Here is a 20,359-nt window from a genome sequence, read left to right as displayed (position 1 = left end):
AAGTGGCTGCTACTAAACCCGATCAGTTGATTGAACTTCTTCCCCAGCGAATCATTACATTAATGAAAACGCTTATGCCAGCTATGAGGGTAAATTGGGACAAGTTGTCAGCCTGTAAGCAGAAGAAAGATGAGAGTGTTTCAGACTTCTTTACGAGGTTCGAGGAAACATTCGTCGATCATAGTGGGCAGGATATGGGTACTGAGGGTGGACAGAGGTTGTTTGTGGATAAATTTGTATCGAACTTATTGCCCGACTTGTGCAATAAATTGAAGAATTCAGAAAGTGCGTGGGCCGTTTCTACCTCAGCTCAGATATTGGCTACGGCACAATATTACGAAAATAGAGAAAAAGAGGAAAATGACCGTGCCGATAAAAAGACGAAAGAGCTGAAAACTAAAGTGTTGTTACAACAAGCATATCCGCCGCGTTCTAATCAGAATGCGCCTCAGCAGAATAGATCGCAGTCGCAATCAAATCGATCGCAGCCGCGTAATGATTCATCTTTTCAGAGATCTTCGTTGGGGTACAACCAATGTGCTTATTGTAGACAGGAGGGACACATTAAATTTGATTGTCCTGCTTTAAATGACCGTAGTGGTGGTAATTCGTCTAGAGGAGGTCGTGGTGGTTCACAGAACGCATCACGTGGTAGAGGTCGTGGTGCTCAGAACAACCGTTCTGATAACTCGTCAAATTCTAATAATTGTTTTGACCAACGTGGATCATCGCAAGGACGATCTGCGCAGTACAATGTAGACGATTATTACGTCGATCAGGGAACTGACGATAGTAATTACTAGGACAGCCAAAGACAAGGAGAGGGAGTGGTATCAGTTCCGGTTGATCAGAGAGGGCCTTACGTCGCAGTTGCTACATCGGGCGTCGTTGAGCCTTTTCTGTTGGACACTGGTGCAGCGAAAAGTTCTATCATGCATTCGAAACTCCCTGGCGCACCTTTGTCTGGCTTAACAAATGTTTCCGTTGGATTCTCTGGCGCCCCCGTTAGCAATCCAGTTTCGCGCCCTTTGCCCCTTAAAATTGGGCCACGTGAGCTCGAAGCTCCATTGATTTTGTCTACTGGTTGTGGCGAAAATCTTTTGGGTCTGGATTTGCTTAAACGCTTGTATGCGACTTTGTATTGTTCTCCTGCGGGTATAAAGCTTACGTTAGGAGAGAGGGTAGTCTCTCCCATGTACTTGTCCCTCGATAAGCTTCCACCGGAATTGAGTTCTCTTCCTGCATCTTTGTGGGCGACGGGTCCAAACGACGTGGGCCTACTTGATATCTCCCCTTATGTTGTTCAGTTGAAATCGAATGTGCGATTGCCACGTATTCCCCAATATCGTATCTCCCTGGATGGTGAACGAGCTTTGTTAGCGATCATCTATGATTTGATCGAGAAAGATGTCATTGAAGAAACTCGGGGAAACGTGTGCAATAGTCCTGTACTGCCCATTCTTAAACGTACTGATCCTACCAAACCGCCTGTTTATCGTTTTGTTATTGATTTACGGGAGGTGAATAAAATTGTGGTTCCTCAATTCCCTGTTGTGCCTGACATTACGGCGCTACTGACTCTGATTCCAGCTACGGCTTCATGGTTTTCGGTGATTGATTTGAAAAATGCGTTTTTCAGCATCCCGATTGCCGAAGAGAGCAGGGACCTTTTCGGTTTCTCTCTTGGTGGACGTAGCTTCCGGTTCAAACGCGCTCCTCAGGGCTACTGTGAAAGTCCATCGATTTACAGTCAAGCTTTGAAGGGTCAACTAGATGCGTTTAGGTTGCCGGTTGGTGCGGCTTTAATACAATACGTCGACGACTTATTGGTGGCTGCTGATACTCAGGACATTTGCAAAATTGCTACAGTGTCGTTGCTGCAACATCTCTGTGAGTTAAATCACAAGGTGTCACCTTCTAAACTCCAATATTGTTGTCAAGAAGTAACCTATCTAGGTCACTTATTGTCAAAGGAGGGAAGGAGATTGACCCCAGAGAGAATTGCAGCGATTGCGCGCATGGCTGTGCCACAAACCCAAAGAGATGTGCGTGCCTTTCTAGGTATCACATCGTACTGCAGGCAGTGGATTCCTAATTTTTCATTGCTAGCGAAACCATTGGTGGCTCTTACGTGCAAGGATGTTTCGACTCCTTTACCATGGACGGAAGAATGTCAGAAAAGTTTTTCTGAATTACGTGATTCATTGTGTTCGGCCCCTGTGTTAGGTACCCCTGATTACAGCAAGCCGTTCACGTTATATGTTCACGAGAGGGAAGGTTGTGCTTTAAGCGTCTTAACGCAACCTTTTGGTGGTAAGCAACGTCCATGTGCATATTTTTCCTCGACCTTAGACCCAGTAGCTAGAGCATTGCCGAGTTGTTTGAGAGCAACTGCGGCAGCTGCGGTCTCCATCCGACAATCAGCAGGATTGGTCATGGATAATATGCTTACGGTGATGGTTCCGCATGCAGTCGATACTCTTTTGAACCGTACGAAAACTCAGCACTTGACGAGTGCGAGGTTATCTGGGTACGAATTGACGCTCTTGGCAAGCCACATTCAGATAAAACGTTGTAATGTCCTAAATCCGGCAACTTTGTTACCAATTAGTGCAGAGTCAGATGTAGTAGCAGAACATGACTGCTACTTGCGTACAGAGGAGGAAACAAAAGGTCGTGTGGACCTTAAAAACACCCCATTGGAAGACCCGGATGGCACCCTGTATGTGGATGGGTCATGTTTTAAATTGCCGAATGGTGATGTGACTACTGCTTATGCTGTGGTGACATTGAATACTGTTGTTGAGACTGCGAGATTGAATCAGAATTCTGCCCAAGCTGCAGAGCTGATCGCTCTTACTAGAGCATGTGTATTAGCAAAAGGTAAACGTGTGAATGTGTACACCGATAGTCAGTATGCTTTCGGTGTAGCGCATAGTTTCGGACGATTGTGGCGAGAACGTGGTTTCTTGACGTCGCATGGCACGAAAATACAGCATGGCCAGCTTGTGAACGATCTTTTGGATGCATTGACTTTGCCTGCTCAAGTTGCAATTGTTAAATGTAGTGCGCATCGTAAGGTGACGGATGATGTTGGTCGTGGTAATGCGTTTGCAGATGAGATTGCTAAGGAGACTGCCCGGAACCTTAGCACTCGAATGTATGTGACGAATTCGGTTAGGTGGCCTACAGAATCAAGTATGTGTGAGAATACTATAGAGAGTGTGAAAGCAATTCAGAATGAGGCCACCGACACTGAAAAGATGAAGTGGAAAGAAAGTACGGGAAGGTTGGATGTGAATGGTTGCTGGATTGATTTGTCAGATCAGAAAAGATGGATGTTGCCTGATGCGTATGTACTGGCCGTTGTGCAAATGGCACATGGGTTAGCACATATTAGCGCGAAAGGTATTTGCAAGTTGTTGGCTGATGTGTGGAAGAATGATGGAATTACTAAGTGTGCTGAACGTTTGGTGAAGAATTGTATGGTGTGTATAATGTACAATCCTGGCAAAGGAACCCCAACTCCCCCTGGCAGTTTTGCTCCTCCTTCGTATCCCTTTGAGGTGATCCAATTGGACTTCATCCATATGGAGCGATGCAATAACCTGAAATACGTTTTGGTTGTGGTTTGCGCATTCTCCCGATGGATCGAGGCCTATCCCCTCAAAGATAATACTGCCTTGTCTACTGCGAAAATCCTACTGAAGGAATACTTTCCTCGGTATGGAATGCCTAGAGTCGTGTGGTCAGATAACGGAAGTGAGTTTGTTGGAAGTGTGATGAGGAGTGTGTGTAAGGGCCTTGGAATTAATCAGAAATTCCATAGCGCCAATCATCCCCAGTCAGCTGGATTGGTTGAAGGGTACAATGGCACCCTTAAACTGAAATTAGCGAAGATCCAGGCTACGACTGGACTTTCGTGGCCTGACGCTTTGCCTCTAGCATTACTGTCAACTAGGGCGACTGTACACTCCCGAATAGGGCTTAGTCCCTATGAAATAGTGTTCGGCCGTCCTGCGAATGTGTGGGGGGTTCCTAGGCCAGGTATATTCGTTGATCTTGAGTACCCGATGTTGATTGACTACTTACATGACTTGACTGCTAAACTGAGGTTAATTCATCAACAGGTTTACGACGCCTTGCCGACGCAGACGGAGGGTCCAGGCCACCAGCTCCAGCCTGGTGATTGGGTTGTCACCCGAAATTTTTCGCGCAAGAAGAATCTGGACCCCCGCTTTGTTGGACCTCACCAGGTGCTTTTGGCCACGAGGACTGCCGTTCGTCTTGAGGGACGGAAGAACTGGGTACATGCTACCCATTGTAAGCGAGTCCCTATTCCTTTGCCGGCAGACCCGTGGGTGAGGAAAGGCATTGCGTCAACAGAAGCAGCGACATTGCCGGCGTTTGTACCTTTCAGTGACGCACAACTTGTTGGTGAACACTCAGCGCAGCAGAAAGCCATTGTTGGAACATTGTCAGCAGGAGACTCAAGACCAGACCAACGAACTGATCAGCAGGACGCTGTCTCTTCGACAGATCCTTTGTTCGACGAGCAGACACGTCCCGGGAAACATCGATATTCTTTGCGTTCTCATACTAAGGACAAATAAATTTTTTTCTTGCTTTGCTGAAACTGATAACTGCAATATCTTCGTTTCCCCTGATCAACTGTGAACAATTCGTATCACTGAAAATTGTTTTGTACATATATCAAGATTTTTTTCTTGTATCTTTTTCCTTCCACAGCTGAATTATTTGTGCTAAATAAAATACATATTGTGTATTGAGGGCCGTAGGGCCGCGCGCGTACTTCCTTCTGGACAGTAGGTCTTGACGCTAGGTTAAAGGCCGTCGGTTCCTAGGAACTCCTGGGAATTGACTATTGCTGCACAGAACGAAGTGCGTCAAGAAACGTTGCGGACGGTCGTAGGGAAATGGCATTTTTGAAGTTGAATGATTTGGAAGGAGCTCAGGCATATAGAGTCAAGCTGCAGAAACTTAGTCGTACGAAATGTTTTGTATCCCAATTGTTTGTACTGTTTTTAACTGCTTCTGCATTTTTGGCGGGTGGGGTGTATTACACTATGTCTTACTTCTTACTTCCTACCCCTACTCCTACTCCTTACCCTAACATTACTTCTACTGCTTCTCCTCATTCCTTTCATATGTTACCAGAACACGAACAGGCTAGACGTGTAGAATTCCGCAACAATTCCTTTATCCAGCTCCTCCATCAGCATCAGTTAGTGGTTAACACTACTAATTGTTGGGTGTGTGGGTTGATGCCACATACTACGGGTAAGGGAATTCCATATCTGGTGTTACCGTATAGTTCCCAAGGGTCAGCTCGAGCATACCAAACAATGCTTCGAAGCGCACTAGGTTTCCACCCCTCTCCAGAACGTTCCCCCAAACCGGGTCCTACCTCATGGCAGTGGGTGGTATCGATGATAATACAGGATTTGGAAGATGAGATCCATGATGCTTATCTCATCCCTAAGGCAGAGGTACAAGCCTATAGGGCACCGAATAGAGGGGAATATAGTACGTTCACTAATGAAAAGCAGCTTAAAAGCTCGTCTCCAATATGGGTCGTACCCCACACTGGTAATCTTTGTCTTGTGGGTCGTGGCTCGCAAGCCTCACTTGGAGTAAGTGCTTGCACTGAAAGTTACGTTCTGTCAATGTCCCCGATCCCTGTGCTTCTGGCTGCCAAGGGTACGTACTTCATCTGTCATGATCGTGCATACACATGGTTGCCCGCAGACTTCATGGGCTCATGTTTTGTTGCAAATCTGTTGCCTCCGACGTTTACTGTAGATGCCGATTATCATAAGACTAGAGTTGTACGAGGCGTAATTAGTGAAGAGGATACTGCCGGTCAAGAGGCAGGAGACTTTTTCAAGGGTTTCCTCCCGTTTTGGGGACCTATGGTTAATAGTAGGAACCTGAGACATTTGACTCGAGTGGTAGAATCGACAGCTAACATTACTGCCAGTGCCCTTGGTAATATCACCACAGAACTTCAGGCGGAGAGACTTATGACATTACAAAACCGTATGGTTTTAGATGTTGTCTTAGCAGATCGCGGTGGGGTATGTAAAGTGATCCATTCGAGCTGTTGCATTTTCATTCCAGATAATGCTCCTACTGTCTATCAAGCCATCTCGAAGTTGCACAAGATCTCCGAATCCATACACGTGGATGTAGGGGATTGGACGCTACTTGGTTGGTTTTGGGGCCTGGTGTCGACTTGGGGTTGGAAGATTCTGATGATCATCGGGGTTGTGGTAGTGTTCCTGTTCACGTGTTGCCTTTGTGTGCAGTGTGGTCCTGCCTTATGTGGCCTCTGTGCTACAACGTGTATGAGACAACCATCTGTTACCAAGGGGACTCGGTTGGACAGAGCTATGCTACAACGACATCTTGATGGTCTGATGAATATCGAGTATGATTCCGACTAGTGCTTGCCTACATGAGGGCAAAAGGAGCGTCTGAGGTTCCGTGACAATTGTAAGTGGTGTTTTCGACTCACACGAATATGGTCGAGTCTAGTATCTATGAACCGCAAATGACGAGTTTAGCAAGTGTGCGCAGTTTCGCTGTGCTAACTTAAACCGTTCGTTTGTTATGTGGGTTTGTCATCTGTACCCACGGGTTCCATCTTAGATACGGCATCCATTTTGTCTCTTGCCCTCAAGTAGCCAGCGAACGGACGCTGTCCGCTTCGCGACCCTGGGACTTCCAAGATATTTGCGGAAGACACATGTTCTTTGAAAGTGTCTTTATGACGAGGGGGATGCTACTGTAAGGCAGATGGCGCCGCTCGAGGCTCATCTTGCCGCACGGGCTTATTGTCTCAGCCGTGCATCTCATTAGGCACGTCCCTTTGATGCCTGTATCTCGTGCTTCTCGACACTCCCCTTTTACACCCTTTCCGATCTCCCCACTGTTTCCGTCTTCCTCTGCACCTGTCTTCGTTCCTGTTTCGATCTACTTTACTGCTGATTGGAATTTGCTAATGGTGGGAAGATGGGTTTTTACAGTTGGGAACCGCCAAATGTTTCCGCACTTATGTTCCGGATCTTGTGTGTTTCAAAGTGATCTAAGCGACCCCTCTGAGAGCAACTTGTGGGAACCAGGTTGTAAACTATTGTGTATCATGTTATCCTATGGGTAGAAACTGTATAAAAGGAGCGATCCACAAATACAATTTGAAGCAGTCTCCCCGAACTACACTCGATGTACTTCTTGTGACTTCTGTGTTCCCTGCAGTAAATAAACCTTGACTCTTTGACGCCGAAGGAAGTGTCCCGTGTCTCTGTGATTTGTACGCCGGAGCAGGTTACCCACGAAGGTTTCAGGTGTTGTGCCCTGGCACCGCTGGGTCCAAAGAACCCAGTCCTTCACTTGTAAATGGGTGGCTGCATCAAAAAGCAATGTATGTTGCAGTATAACACCCACTGCAATACCAATTGACTGCCCCTTTCACGCCAAGTGCTGCGTGAATAGGGGTATTATTTACACGGCGGCGTTAAGCCACGTTAGGTGGCTTAATGCCGCTTGTAAATAAGGCGAAGGGGTTATCACCATCAGAATGTTAAAAAGAAGTGACCTTCTAGTGGCGATAAGTCCTTGTAAATATGCCCCCGAGTATCTTATCATTGTGAAAAAGTGTCTTATTACAAGATTGTTTTTTACATTTACCTGTGCACATACCTCAGAAAAGCAGGCATGGCGAAATGCACTTCCCCTGGAGTGCACCAGGAGATCAAGATGGGAAGATAGGGTTCAGAATCCAAGCATGGAGCGCATTTGTAGGATTTTACTATCCATGACAAAGTCACCATGCGGAAACTATTCCGTGTACAGACGCTCATTAGCAAGAATAATTTATCTATATGCCTTAAATCCAAGGGAGCAGGAGGCATGTATTGTAAATTTGTAATCTGTGCAAATACATATCAGAATGGGAGTTGTGAAAATGTGAGTATTTTTTTGCAGGCGTATATTAGGTCGATTTTAACATTATGCTGTCATATGGAGGGTCAAAATAGAAGGAAATGAGTTGACTTTCAGCGAGGTCAACTAGCTAGCAAGCCTGGCTAACAGCACAAACTGCAGATTACTCCGAATAGCCATTCAGACACTGCATTTTAATCTGACACCTACATGCCATGGGCTGCATCTATAACTTTTTTAAGTCAGTGTGTCAATTCCTCTGGCCATGCCTTTCTCCCTTACAAGAACCATACATAGGATAATTTATAATTAACGAATTTGGGAAGGAAAGAAAAAACCTTAAGTTTAGCAGCTCCAGCCAGGTCTAGTCCAAATGATATAGCCATGTTTCAGAGTACAGTGAGCTGGACAAGGGGTAGAGTACCCAGCGAACAGCTGCACACGCAGTGTCGACCCTGAGGAAAGGGTCGCTGTAGCACACTCATGACTCAAGGAGAGACGGGGTGTAATTACACCAAGGTGAAATCCTATTTAAAATTCTATTCGGAGTATAAACTCGAGCACGTCACGCCGTCACATGATTGGATTCAGACTATCTCCTCGGCGTGTTTGTGGTGGTTCCAGGCCCCGCATACCTGAGGCCTTGTGACTCTGCTGGCCGAAGACGCCAGCACCAGCTGATGGTCACTTGACTCGCAGCCCCACTGTTTAGTAAACTGCTCCGGGAGGGACGCTACGGTCGGAACCGGCTGCGCCTTTTATGGGACTTTCCTGGCCGTGACGTCTCCCAATGTCCCCGCCAGAGAATACTAGAACCAGCAGGCCCGGGGTGGACGCACTGAAATGAACTGCTGATGGCAAGGCCGACGTAACAGCCACAGCGACCGATTCAGACTAGTTTTAAAAAACGATACTAATTAGAAATTACATGAGAATTACCTTTAACCCGTTCTGCAAGCCTTTCAAGGAAAACACAAGACTTCCAGTTTTCTTAGAATGTCTTTGGTTTACAAGAGCGACCTGTAAGGAAGACAGCAGGCGTTAAAATTACAATAATTAATATTTGACATCTTCGCAAATTAGAACACTTTATATATACTCTTGGCGAAAAAGCATGCACACGACATTTCTGCTCCACAAACAAATATATATATATATATATATATATATATATATATATATATCCACATAATTAGTGTAACCTTCCTTCATTATGTAGTAACGCCAGGAGAAATTAGTTTGAAGTAAGTTTCTTTACTACACATTAGAGTGGACTTTCGACATTTAAAGCGCCCTAAAGCTCGCCATTTAGCACGCTGGCGCTAGCTTCACCAGATTCATACCCACCATGAACCCTAAAATTACCTCTGGCACCCCAAAACCCATACCCACACCCACACTGATCCCTAAAATTACACCCTTGCCCCCTCAAATCCATTACCACCCTGAACCCCAAAATTACCCCCCTCACACCCTAAACCCCATACCCGCACTGAACCCTAAAATGAACCCCATGACACCCCAAAACCCATACACACCCTGAACCCTAAAATTCCCCCCTCACATCCTAAAACCATACCCACCCTGAACCCTAAAATTAACTCCATAGCACCCCAAAACCCATACCCACCCTGAACCCTAAAATTGCCCCTGACACTCAAAAACCACACCCACCCTAAACCCTAAAATTACCCCCTGGCACCCCAAATCCCATACCCACGCTGAACCCTAATATTACCCCTGGTTCCCCAAAACCCACACCCACCATGAACCCCTAAATTACCCTCCTGGCCCCCATACCCGTCCTGAACCCTAAAATTGCCCCCTGGCACACCAAAACCCATTACTACCCTGAACCCTAAAATTACCCCTGGCACCCTAAAACCCATACCCACTCAGAACCCTAAAATTACCCCCTGGCACCCCAATCCGTAACCCACCCTGAACCCTAAAATTACTTCCTGGCACCCTAAAATCCACACTCACCCTGAACCCTAAAGTTACCCACTAGCACCCCAAAAAATGAACACTACAAACTTACACTACATTTGCATATTCGGAGGGGACTCTCCTCTTTAGAGAAAGATCCATGGCCCTGTTCACCATTTATCTGGGGCCATATGTATCAACAAACCCTTTTGCGATTCCTAAATAGCGATTTTTAAGGAATCGCTATTTAGAAATCGCAAAATGGTATGTATGAAGAAATTCGCTATATTTTAGCGATTCCTTAAAATTCCTTAATTGCAATTAGCAAATTGCTAATCGCAATTAAAGAATAATTTCCCATTCATTCCTATGGGCCAGGAGGCCCATAGGAATGATTGTGAAGTAATTCTCAAATTGCGAATTCGCAATTTGCTAATCGCAATTTGAGAATTATTTCAAGGGTGCCTCAAAGACACCCTGCTGCACCCCTGAAATGTACATGTGTGTGTATATGGTGCACATACATGCCCTATGGGCATGTGTGTGCTTCACATGCCACCTTCAAAAATGCCAAATTGTGCATTTTTTAAAATTTTGCAAATTACCATCAACTACAAGTTGGTGGTAATTTGCGAATTCTTAACCAAAATTTGCAAACCAAAAATGCTACATACATAGCATTAAAGGAATCGCAAAATTGCGATTCCTTAAATGCTATGGCAAAATAAGGAATCGCAAATCTTTGAGATTCCTTATTTTGTGAATTTTTGATACATGCCAAAACATGCAAAAAGACCGTTTGCGATTCGCAAAGGCCAAAATTCTACGACTTTTGGCCTTTGTGATTCGCAAAAGGCTTGATACATATGGCCCCTGGTGAGCTGCGCTGTGGATGTGAATTTCCTACAAGTGCACGGACAGCAGGGGGAAAGGGATGTCCAGTGCAGGTGAAGCTTTTCCTTTGTAAATTAATTCCTGCTGGCGTCATAGGCCAGGGTTTGATGTCTGTGCACTTGTATGGAATACACATCCATACAAGTGCACAGACAGCAAACCCTGGGCTATGACACCAGCAGAAATTCCTTTACAAAGGAAAAAGCATCACCTGCACTGGCCGTCCCTTTCCCCCTGCTGTGTGCATCTTCCCACTCCCACCCCATGCTGAACACATCAAGTACTTAGGTGAAATCCCTGCCTTCAGGCAAGGATATCACCTCGGCGCCAGTAAAGGAAAACAAGGAGGTGGGGGCTGGGGGTTCACTGACACTGTTTAGAGGCTGGCTGGCTCGGGCTGCATCAATAAAATAATGACGTTCTCAGCTCCGATGCGCAGTCATTTCAGTGCGTGTCAAATTAGCCCGGGCTGAAGAAGACGACGGGGGGGGGCTGAAGCCCGGTGAGCCCAATGGGTGTTGCGCGCCTGGATGTAACCGCCCTTTAGGGGACTTGCTCCGCTTTGTTACAGTCAATAGGAGCTAGAGTTTCACCAGCCTGTCAGTTTCCGCTCAGTTTAGTTCAATTTCACACCGCACCGGCGTGGTGCATGCACAGACCCGCTGTGACGCGGTGGACCCCACCTCAACGACCGGGCAACAGCCGTTAACAATCCACCAAAAGCTGGGAATAAATATCTGCGCACTACAAGAACCAGAAGGCTATACGGCCACGCCCACTGAGGCAGGTATTCAAAAGGTTGGTGCACAAGCAGCAGCGCTGTTTTTTGCCTACGCCACTGATGAAAGGTAATCCTGAAACACGTCTGGAGGCAGATGGAAAAGATAATTGTGCCCTCTTAGGGGCTGGCTGGCATACCTTCATTAAATAACTGAGCTGTAATTGAATTTAGTGCAGCCTTACCTTGAAAGGGAACCTGCTTTTGGTGGATAGATATATTTTTAATAAGCAGGGACAAAAGAGGCAAATACCTCTTGCAGCAGATCCCCGGGGGCAAAGGAATAATAAAAAGAAATTAAAAATCCACCACAGTTACATGGAGTATCTTTATAATGATGACTCAATAAGTTTTGTAGGTTCACTAAAGTTCTAGGATTAGAAAGCTCTCCCCTAGGCAGAGTTCCCCCAACTATTAATGTCCAATCAGTTTTACACAAATTAGCAGAACACAGGGAGGAAAACACTGACACGGGGTGTTGGGCGGTAGTGGAGAAATAATAGCATTGACAAAGCCGATGGTTTTGTACTGCACAGCAGTAGACAACGGCAGGACTGGAAGCTTCCCTCACATTGAAGCTACACCATGGATGGCAGTAGCACAAAGCTCCCCTTAAACACCTAGTAGTCACATGAAGCACTCTGGAAATTAGGACAAGGTTGGGAGGGACTAAAGGGAGAGAAGCAGCCTGCACCATCGAGGGGACATGTTACCAGTGCTCACATCACTCACACCCTCGCAAGGAGGGCTGTGTTCAGTTCCAGAGGTCATATGTCATTCATCTATGGTGTCTAGTCCAGAAAACCACACATTTCATAGGTTTAGCATCCAGAAAGTTCAAGATTTTTTAGGGACTCTTAGAGCTCAGTAAGCATTAGCAGCACAAATCATATTAAATCCTCCTCTTGAGGAAATCTGGGATTCTTTGTGTTCAGCAGCTGGTACGTAATATCATGTGAAGGAGGTGAACATGGCACCCTTGCTAGGCACATTCCAAGAGGTTAGCATTCTAGCTCTATTAAGCATGAAGGGTGTAAAAGCAGGCAAGTACCTGGTTGAGGAAGTATGCAAAAGACACGTTTTGTGTTTGGCAGTAGCCATGGATGAACTTGTCCAACGGTTGGATGAAGAGTTCCACTTTTTCAGCCATAGCCCACAGAATGTTGAAAGTCGCCTCTGTAGCAAGGGAGGCCCTGCAGCTGGCACCACTGGGACACCAGAAGAGGCTTACTTTTATTGCAAGACATTCTACATCTAGGCAGATCTATGCCAGAAAATGCACAAGTACCCTGACCACTCTATTTAGTCAACGGTGACAGCCAACCTGATTGGGAAATGAAGACGCCAGGGGGGGATATAAGATGGGTAGAGGGACCTGTTCTACTCATCTCTAAGGAGCCGAGCTCCTGTTTGAACAACCACCATGACTTACATCTGCTCATCACACAAGTGTACACACAAGTGTACACCACCACGTGAGCACCGCAATGGAATCACTTTTACAGAACAGGGAAAGCAAAGGTTTTCCAAACCTCATGCTCTTTGACACAGTTACTCTTCAGCACCTGCAATAGTTTTTCCCTAGTGGTACAGCACTTCTGTGCAAAGAGGTACGGATCTGATAAGCATCAGAAACCAGATATAAGCCCCCTGACTTTAGCTGTCAAATGACGATAACACACAAAGTACAAAGCAGACAACGGAAGCCCCTACAACAATGCAAAACATAACTATGCCAGAACTGCATTTTTATTGACTGAATGTAAGCTCTCTCAAACAGGGTTTCTACCTCAGCAGCTTCTCAAATGAATCTTTCTCACGCTGCTCTTCAAAGAATGACCACTGCCAGCCAGGTCTGAAGCAGCAAGGCCCAGCACCTAACCCCTCTCCACTCATCACACTACGCACATTTCACAGCATCAAGCATCTGTGTAAACGGTTATAGTTGAATGAGAAAATAAAGAGTAAGGGCTACCTCACTGTGATACTCTTCAAGGAGACGGGGAGGGGAGCGTGCCCTCCCAAATAGCCTGTAACCTTGGTCTTACCTCTCAGAACCTCCTGCAAACACAATTCTTTGATGCTGTGCTTGAGATCATGTGCACCTTTACTTCTAGCAAAATCTTCAAAGTCAACCCACCTACAGCCACCACACTCGAATAGAGGTAAGCCTGCCAACAAATAAACAATAGGAGCCGAACCAAGGATCTAACCGGGCTCTAAAAGCTCTCGCAAGAGCAGAGCCATCAAAATAGTTCGGATCTAAATTATGCACCAAACAAGTGAAAATAGAAAGGGGGAGGGGGTAAGGGGTATTTCTTTCGCTTTTATACATCATATTTTTGTACAGCACCCACAATCTGCATTTAAGAAAGTGCTCAGATACACACTAACGAAGAAAAAGGAGACTGTAAAATAAAATATTTGCCCAGTATCACACAATTGGGGAAGCCAGGATTGACATCAGGTTTTCTGGTTTTACTTTATGCAACTCACCAATTCGATGGCTACTCCTTTCACACCAAATGTTTATGCTTGGTTTTAAACTCCATGCGCATGATGGTAGAGAGTGGATGAAGGCAAAAGCCACATTGAAGCTCAGCTCAGTTTTGGGCTTGAGGATCCAAGAGGACTTCGAGCTGACCCAGGCCTCTGGCTCGAGCCTGAAGTGGCTCACCCACCTCTGCACTCAGCTAAATGCCACACACCATCCTTCTGCATTCTATGTATTGTGATCATATAGACATGGCCGGCTCCTCCATTAGGGCGCAGGAGCTTCACCCTACTGCTTTCTCGCAGTGCGAGAAGCAGAAACATCAAATGATAAGAACTATCATTTGATGTTTTTGCTTCTCGCACTTCAAGAAAGCAGAAGGGTTTGGTTGGGGGCGGTCGGGTCTGCTCTAGGGCAGTGGAGGAGTGGCTTGCCTACTGCTGAAGGCACTGACTGTTTAGTCGGTCATCTGGAGCCGCCCAAAGCAGTAATGCGCACTCTGCCCTTTCTCCATTTAGGCTGCAAAGCAGCTTACATGGAGAAAATAGCGTCCCATAGGCGCCTGGCTGGGCGCCGTCCCGACCAATCACAACGCTGCCATTGCAGCGTTGAGATTGGCTTAGGGGAGGTGAGAGAGGCTGCCCGCTTCCTGTTGGAGGCAGGACAGCTGGTCAGGAGCAGAGATGACGTGGGATCCGGGAAGTCAAGTTTATTTTATTTAGTTAATTAACCCCCCAGCACAAACCCCCCCTCTTCACCCGCGAGTCATGCTGGCCCAGACTGCATATAGAGTACAGAAGTACATTTCGCCCCAACCCACTTGTCAACTCCTTCACTCCTTCCAATTACCACCAATAACATGCAGCCTATATGATCATACACCAGGAGTAGGCTCTATAAACCCATCTTCTGCCCAAACCCATCCTCTGCCCAACCCCATCGCAAGTTTTGCCAAGATTCCCCACCACCTCCATTGCACCCACCATCAATCTTTCAAAAAAGGCTCCATATATCAATCGCCTTTTTCTATTTGAAACATTTGTATTGGTATTTTACAGTACATATGACAAATAACATGAATAGACTGTTCGCGGATATTTACGATGGGGCTCTCTTTGGTTCTAGGTTGAAATTGCCACTGGGTTTAGGCTTTTGAGCTCTCTTTGATGCCCCTCTGCCTAGTAAACATTTAAAATAGGGGTAGTTGCAGTAGTTCTCTTCCTACACATAACATTGAACACTCAAGTGTTGGTGCATGTATTATGTTTGACTGTCCTAGTGCTCCTATATTCTCTCAGTTGTGACTTTACTTTGTTTTGCCCTATCTCCATTCATGGGGGCGCGTAAAGGTTAAGGAACCTGTCTAGGGTAGTTCACATCTCTGTTGGGATTCTTCCATGGGGCGTATCTTAGTGCAGTGTTGTCGGCACCTCTGAGGAATGTCACCCAGTTCAGCCATCCCTTGAACGTGGCCTTGGTTGTGTCCTTCCAATTGGCGAGCACTGTTATGGCTGCCGATGTTAGGAGGAAGTCTAGGAGGTTTGTCCTGTTGTGTGATTGTGTCTACACTTAAGAGTGCGGTGGTAATTGTGGCAAATTCTTCTTTTATTGTACAGTCTAGGGCCCTATTTGTGAATGTGAAGACTTCATTCTAGAACTTTCTAACCTTCGAACAGTGGAATATGAGGTGCGCCAGGTCTCCCTTTTCCGAGTCACAGTTCCAGGAGTGGTCGTTTCTTTAAGTCCTAACGTTGCTAAGTGCGCTGGGGGCCAGTATGTTTGGGGAGATCATGTTCTTCGCTGGGGACGCCCAGAGGGTTTGTAGCTCTTGCTCTGTAAGTTTGGTGTCTAGTTGGGCTTCCCAGTATTTAGTGCTCTTGATGTTGAGCTTTGAGGTACTGGGGTGGAGGAGTTTGTATATATGTGACACCTGGTGGCCGACTAGGTTTAGGTTCTCCATATATTGAATGATCGTGGGCTTGTGTTTTGTCAATTTAGCTCTAAATACGGCTGTTTTTATTATAAGGAAGTTGTAGAGTTCTATGTCCCTGAGGTTAGGTCGTGATTTTAGGTTGTTAAAGGAGTGGGGTTGCCCTTCTTCTAGCTGTACCGGGAAGGAGAACCCTAGTCTTTTCCACGATTCTATGTCTAGGGGTTTCCCCCTGTATTTGATCTTGGGGTTCGCCCATAGGGATTCCCAGTGTGAGTTTTTGATGCTGTGTTCAAGTTTGTCTACCATAAGAAGCGCCTGTCTTGTGTTTTTAAGTATAGAGTTGTTCATCTGAGCCTGCTTGCTAGCTGTGAGGACAGTCATAGGGCTGGTGTTGGTTAGAATGGCCTTCTCGATTGAGAGCCATGTTGGTGTGCATTTCTGGTCTGGTAGTGTCCAGTACATTCCCTGTCTGGCTATGAAGGCCGACTGAAATGTCCTGAAGTCCGCTATGTTTAGCCCTCCTAGCCTATTCACTCGCTTTAGTTTGGGGAGACTGTTCTAGGTTTTGTGTCGCGCCAGATGAATTCGTTTATCATTTGGTCTACCTTGCGGCGGAAATCGTCTGAGTGAGCGGAAGCATACCCGCCAAGTAGTTTACAATTGGAGTTATCATCTTTATGGTGTCTATTCTCCCCCACCATGTGATGAATTTGGGTGACCAGGGTTCCAAGAGCGCTTCAATCTTCCCTAAGGTTAGTTTCTCGTTGTGCTCTAGAGTGGATTTCAAGTTCTTCCCGAAATGGATCCCTAGGTATTTGACAGACCCGGGTTGCCACGCTAGCCCAGAGGCAGATATTAACTCTTTGGTTGTGTGTATGTTGAGTGGCATACACTCCGATTTGTCCCGGTTTAGCTTGTATCCAGAGTGGGGTAGAGTATACACCTATGGTGTTCATGAGTGCTGTGATGGACTTTCCTGGGTCTTCAGTACCTATCAGTATGTCATCCACGTAGGCCACGAGTTTGACTGTGGTGTTGATGGATACTCCCTTCATATTACTATTGGCCATGATATCTGTGATTAAGGGTTTGAGGGCTAAAAGGAACAGCGCCGGGGATAGGGGACAGCCCGGTCTAGTACCTCGTAGGTTGAGCAGTTGACCCATTTATTGCTATCTGTGCCTTGGGGGATTTATATAGTGCCATTACCTTCCTCATATAGCTTTCTCCCAGGTTGTATGCTTGCATTCTTCCAGAAATTGCCAGGACACTGTCAAAGGCTTTTTTCTGTGTCTAGTGTAATTGCTACCGCTGGTCTATTAGATTTGTTCGAGTGTTCGATCACATGACAGAGGAGCCTAGTGTCGTGTGACATGCGTGTTTTCAGATAGCCTACTTGTGTGTTTTTCATCAGCTGTGGGAGCAAGTGGTTTAGCCTCGTGGCTAGGATTTTGGCGTATATCTTACAGTCTATGTTGATGAGTGAGATGGGACGGTAGTTTTGGGAGCGCTGCATGTCTTTGCCTTCCTTGGGGGATGACTATAATGTTTGCTTCTGTCATGGAGTTAGTTACTTCCCCCTCCTTCTCGCAATGGTTAAAAACTTTTCATAATCGCGATTAGCTTGTTTTGGAACGCTTTATAGAAGGATGCTGTGTAGCCATCTGGCCCTGGAGCTTTGTTGTCCTTCAGTGAGTTGACAGCCAGAGGGATCTCCTTAGCTTTTATTTCTTGTCCTGGTGCATGCGCCTCCTCTGTCGATATCTTGGGCAGGTTCAACAATCTGTCTAGGTAGGCACTACAGCCCTTCTGGTCTAGAGTTACATCCTCTTTGTATAGTTCTTGGTAGAAGTCCCTAAACGTGCTAAGTATGTCCTTGTGTTGGGTGGGTGTGTGTGATGACTTTTGCTCTGTGATTGATGAGATGGAGTGGTGTTTTTGTTTGTGTTGAAGGTATGATGCTAGGGTTTTTCCGGCTTTGTTTGCCGCGCAGGTTAATTTGTTTGTATTTTTTATCCACAGGCCTGCTCGCTCGCTATTCTATTGAATTCATACTTTTTACTTGTGAGCTCTATCAGTGAGTTGGAGTTTGCGGTGTCCTTAATGTGTTCTGTTTCTAGTTGTTTGATGTCTCTTTCTAATTGGTCTAGGTGATGTTTAGTTTCCCGGTCTCGTCTTGCTTTCATTTCAATTAACGTCCCACTAACTGTTGCTGTGAGTGCGTCCCACAGTGTCCTTGGATCCGCGTCTGGTGTGTTATCTGCAATATAGTTCTTAATGGCTTGCTCCATCTCTGTTTTGTCCTCTCGTTTTGACATGACTATGTTGTTAAAACACCATCTGCGGGTAGGGTGCTCATTGTGGCGAACTGATAGTTTTAAAGTGATGCATGAGTGGTTGGAGATTGTTCTTGCCGCAATTTCTGTGTGTTCTATTAGGGGGGTGTGTGTGTGTGGGAGCCTGAGATGAGGATGTAGTCAATTCTGCTGTAGGGATTGTGTGGGTAGGGGTAGGTGTAGTCTCTGGTGTTAGGGTGTTGAAGTCTCATGGGGTCTTTCAGGTTGAATCTGTTGTAGGTTCTTTAGGGTGTTGTGTGAAGCGGGGGGTATGGTCTGGGCTGTTGACTGTCTGTCTAGGGTGTAATCTAATGCCAGGTTGAAATCTCCTGCTAGTACTATCATATGGTTCGGGTCGCTTGTCTCCAGTCTTTTTGCTATTCCCTCCCAGTATGCTGTGTCATCATTACTTGGTGCGTATGTGTTAGCTACGACTATGGTATCGTCGCCTCTTTTCAGGTAAGTTATTAGTAGTCTCCCATCCTCGTCGCACTGTTCATTGTCAATGTAGATCTTGAAGTTTCTATTGATCAGGGTGAGGACTCCTCTTTTCTTGCTCACAGCTGGTGACCTGTCCTATCCACTTTGCCCTGAGCTGGTTAGCCTTCTCCCTGTATAGTTTGGTTTCTTGTAGTACTACAACATTCCCTTTAGTCTTTGCTAGGTAGTCCAGTACCTTCTACCTCTTAATCGGGTGATTTAGGCCCTTCACGTTGAACAAAACTATCTTCAGGTCTGCCTCCAGGGCAGTGTTGCTGCAGTGGGATGATGCGGTGTTATTATTAAGGGTCATTGTGTACCTTGTGTGGTCCTAGTTATCTTTCCCCTTGTCCTCCGTCAGTGATTCTTTTTTGGGGGACTGCGTAGGGTTGGTGGCTATAGCGCTTGGTGTACCGCAGCCTGTTGGAGTTGGTCAAGATCTGTCGTTTAAGTAGCACTATCAAGTGAACTGGTCTACCAGATATTGGAGTGTGGACATCTACGTGGACATGACAATACAAATGGACAAGACAGACGAGACACCACCCTCTCTCCCCCCCTAACCCTTCCCTCCCTTCTCTAAAACATCGTGCCGAAGACTTGCGACTGCAAGATCCCTCCCTCCCGCCCGCCCTCTCCCTGGGATATCTTGTTTGGCACGGGTGAAACATTTTTTATAAGCTATGCTCCCGAAATTACAAGTAGCATTTAAGTGTCAGTCTGCCCCTATAGTTGAACGTAGAAAGGATATTGCTGTGGTAGATCGCCCCTCTTGGATGTTTTGTCAGTGCCGACTGAGGCCTTTTTCATAGGGGTTCTAGTGTCTGGTCATCATATCTTAGTCTCAGTGTCATAGTTCAGATGGCGTGTAATGAACACTGCTTAGGCGTGTGCCTGAGGTAGACTGTCTGTTTGAGGTATATAATTGTTCCTTAGTATAGTTTCTTCTGAGCTTAGGCGTTTCGTCGTGTCTCTTCTGATTATTCCGCTGTTACTTCTGGTGAAGCGCTTCTCTTGCTTGAGGTCGTTGCTGCGGTCTCCATTTCCTGTGGGGTCGGTCCTTGCAAGTATCGGACAGTTCCATTGGATCTTCAAATGTGTCCGATCTCCCCTTGCTGCTTATCTTGAATTTAGTGGGGCCAACGAAGGAGAACAGGATGTTCTTTACTAAGTTTGTCTCTTTGGGCTAAGAAGCCCTTTCTTATGTCCACAGTTGCCTTAGAGTAATCATGTGTTAGGATTATTTTGTGGCATTTCCATTGTAGATTTGGGTTTTTCCTGGCTACCCCAAAGATGGCATCCGTGTGGTGTGACCGTAGTGGTTTGCAGATTATTGGTCTTGGGCCCGACCTGTTCGTTAGTTTGAAGGTTGGCACTCTGTAGGCTCGGTCTAGCTCGAAGGGGTTCTCGAATTTGAGTTTTGTGAGCTTAGGTATAAGATCCTGTATGAGTGTCACGCACAAACCTGCCTTTTCTTCCTCCCCCTCTGGTACTCCTAGTATCCTTAGGTTTCCTTTTCTGCTATGGTCCTCAAACACTGCTGCTTGTTT

General features: G+C 46.1%; 1 long non-coding RNA gene across 1 annotated transcript in view; it reads right to left on the bottom strand.

Moving 5' to 3' along the window:
• The window catches only part of LOC147662768 (uncharacterized), a 57,596-nt gene that overhangs the window by 17,067 nt on the left and 20,170 nt on the right, over positions 1-20,359 (bottom strand). The window contains exon 2 of the long non-coding RNA XR_015305498.1: positions 8,905-8,985. This is a non-coding gene — a long non-coding RNA (uncharacterized LOC147662768). The remainder of the gene's footprint in view (positions 1-8,904; positions 8,986-20,359) is intronic.

Source organism: Lissotriton vulgaris, unplaced genomic scaffold, assembly GCF_964263255.1.
Source record: "Lissotriton vulgaris unplaced genomic scaffold, aLisVul1.2 SCAFFOLD_234, whole genome shotgun sequence".
Lineage (NCBI taxonomy): Eukaryota > Metazoa > Chordata > Amphibia > Caudata > Salamandridae > Lissotriton > Lissotriton vulgaris.
Note: the sequence above shows the minus strand (reverse complement) of the source record. Positions and strands in the feature narration are given on the sequence as shown.